Source organism: Monodon monoceros, unplaced genomic scaffold (assembly GCF_005190385.1).
Source record: "Monodon monoceros isolate NGI ecotype Baffin Bay Population unplaced genomic scaffold, NGI_Narwhal_1 Super_Scaffold_21, whole genome shotgun sequence".
Classification (NCBI taxonomy): Eukaryota; Metazoa; Chordata; class Mammalia; order Artiodactyla; family Monodontidae; genus Monodon; species Monodon monoceros.
Window position 1 is genome coordinate 41,161,435 of NW_021703778.1, and position 2,915 is coordinate 41,164,349.

General features: G+C 43.4%; 1 non-coding gene across 1 annotated transcript; it reads left to right on the forward strand.

Annotated features, from left to right (window-relative positions):
- The first annotated feature begins 440 nt into the window (after positions 1–440).
- Positions 441–547, forward strand: LOC114905285. Its single transcript, XR_003796139.1, has one exon. It is a non-coding gene; the product is annotated as a U6 spliceosomal RNA (small nuclear RNA).
- Positions 548–2,915: the final 2,368 nt, after the last annotated feature.

Consider the following 2,915-nt stretch of genomic DNA (forward strand, 5'->3'; position numbering starts at 1 on the left):
ACAAAATGCCCACTAACCAATGAATGAATAGATAAGATGGGATATACCCATACAGTAGAATATTATTCAGCCATGAAAAGGAATGAAGTACAGATACAAGCTACACATGAACTTGAAATCCTTATGCTATGTGAAGGATGCCAGTCACAAAGGACCACGTGGTGTGTGACCCCATTTACATGAAATGTCCAGAGCAGGCAACTCTGTAGAGACAGAAAGCAGGTTAGTGGTTGCCAGGGACCGGGGGAGGGAAGACTGGGCTAAGGGGTACAAAGTTTATTTTTGGAGTGATGAAATTCTAAAATTCTAAAATCCGCTATGATAGTGTTTGTACAACTCTGTGTATATACCAAAAGCCATTGAATTGTACCCTTGGAATGAGTAAGCTGTATGGTGTGTGACTTATATCTCAATAAGCCTTTTTTTAAAAACCCATACTTGTGTTCGCTTCAGCCACACATATACTAACATTGGAACTATACAAGGAACATCATCACGGCCCCTGTGCAAGAGTGACACGCGCATCTATGACACATTCCATATTTTGTCTATTGTCGAAGCCAAAAAAAAAATAAAATACTGAAAACGTTTCGGTAGGCTTTGCCTGAGGAAAGAATCCACCAACACAGCTCAATTTTAAATGTTTATTTTTTGGTTTTATTTCATTCCATTCAAATGTGTCATTTAAAGTCAAAACTAAACATCGTTTTTAAAAGTTGGTATGAGCTTTTGAAAGACACGGTTTGATTCCCAGCTCTGCCTGTGGCTAAACCATGTGATGTTGGGCAAGTCAATTCCGCTCTGGGTCTGGGTCTCCTCACTGCAAAACGGGAGCAATGGCACCTATGCTACCTTGTAATGGGGTTCAGGCTGCGTCTTCACCAGGGACATCCTGGGCGGAGGTGAGTGGGACCCACGGCTACATCTGCTCAGAGGGGGGGGTCTCTGCTACTAATTGTCACAAGGGCACCCTTGGAGCTAATGCCAGCCTCCAATGTTACAAAGCCTAGAAATATTATTTCTAAAATGCTAAGCAAAGTGAGGGTACATGGTAAGTGGTCAGCTAATGGCAAAGGATGACTTCAGCTGCAAATAACTGAAAATACTCTCACAAAACTACAAGTCCTGAAGGACAGTGGGGGCCAGGAGGTCCAGTCAGGCCTCCTGCTCGGGTCTACCCCTCCCTGGGCTAGCTCTTTCTTCAGACCAGAAGCAAGATGGCAGCAGTGCTTGTAGGCCTGACATCCTAATGTCCCAAGATCTCATATCTTAGAGACTTAGCAACTAAGTGAGCTGAGCAGAATTCTACACTCATCCACTTAATGAATATATTCCTTCAGCGCTGACTCATTCTGGGCCCACTTCTAGGTACTGGATATCCTTACATTCCTCAGAGAATCAGATAATGAGCAAACAAATGTAAAAACAAGGTAATTCCTAATTATGAAACGTGTTAAGAAAGAAATACAATATGGTGATAATAAAGCATCCCTGGGGGAGGTAACTTCAGACAGGGTGGTCTGGGAATGCATCTCCAAGCAGACTGGACTGCTTTGGTGAGGGAGGGAGGAGACAGACAGTGCAGGGCCCTGGATGGCCGTGTGCATGAGAAGTTCTGCTTTTATTCCAAGTAAAATGTGAAGCCATCAAAGTTAGGGAGGGGAGGACATCTGCTGTGAAAGACACATATTGAATCACAGCTCCATCAAATTACTCACCCATCTTGACCCTCAGTTTCCATGCCTGTAAAATGGGATTAAAATTCCTACCTCATTGTATATTTGAAAGTTGCTACCAGAATAGATCTCAAAAGTTCTCATCACAAGAAAAAAAAAAAGTTGTCACTACGTGTGGTAATGGATGTTAACTAGACTTAGGGTGGTGATTATTCCACAATATATACAAATACACAAATGCCAAAGCATTATGTTGTGCACCTGGAACTAAAATAATGTTATATGTCAATTATATCTCAGTTTAATGAATAAATAACTCATTCACAGGGCTATAAGAACAAAACAACAAAACAAGAAAATAGAAATGTACTGCGCAGGAAAATAAATATTAGCAACCTCTTCCATGTGTTTCTTTAAAAACTGAGGGCTGAGATGTTTAGAGGGAAGTGTCTGCAACCTACTTTGAAATGCATCAGAAAAATAAGCTGTTTTGATGGGTGGAGAGAGAGGGTGGGTGATGGGTAGGTATGTAATGAAACAAGTAGAATAAAATGTTAATGGACGAATCTGGGTGATAGATATATGTCTGTTCACTGTAAAATTCTTTGAACTTTTAGGTATCTTTAAAACTTTTCGTAACAAAATTTTGAGGAATGGGGGAGAGGTACCACTTGTATTTTAAGGAATTTGTAAATGCTTCTCCCCTCCCTCTCCAGCTTCACATGCTCTCCTTTCTTGTCTGATGGCGTTAGCAAGTCACCTTGCAGTCCTGCCGAATAATTCGGTCCAAAGCGGGACATGTGTCCACTGTGCGGTAACAGTGACCAGGCGTCAGGAACGAAGTTTTGCAGTGAAGCCCCGGCGGGGCGGAGCCTTGGCCGCTTGAGAACATGCGGGGCTGTCGCCGCCAGAGGGCGGGCTCGTGGCGTCCTGAGCTCGAAAGGCGGCGTGGACAGCGCGGCAGGAAGCCAGGTTCTGTAATCACCTGCAGAAAACAGCCCTTCAGACAGGACAGTCTGAGAGTCAGCGCTTACATTCTGGCCCCGCAGATTCTGATGAAGAAGAGAAGGAGGGAGGGAAGAAAGTAACGCGCGTTGAGCAAGTGTCAGACAGTGCTCCGTGCCTTCCATCATTTATTTCATGTTTTAGTTATGAATCAGTCTGAAAATAGAGCAGGAGTTGAAGTGCAAAGGATCTACATTTCACTCCTGGTAGAGACTGCCCAGGGAATTCTTGGTT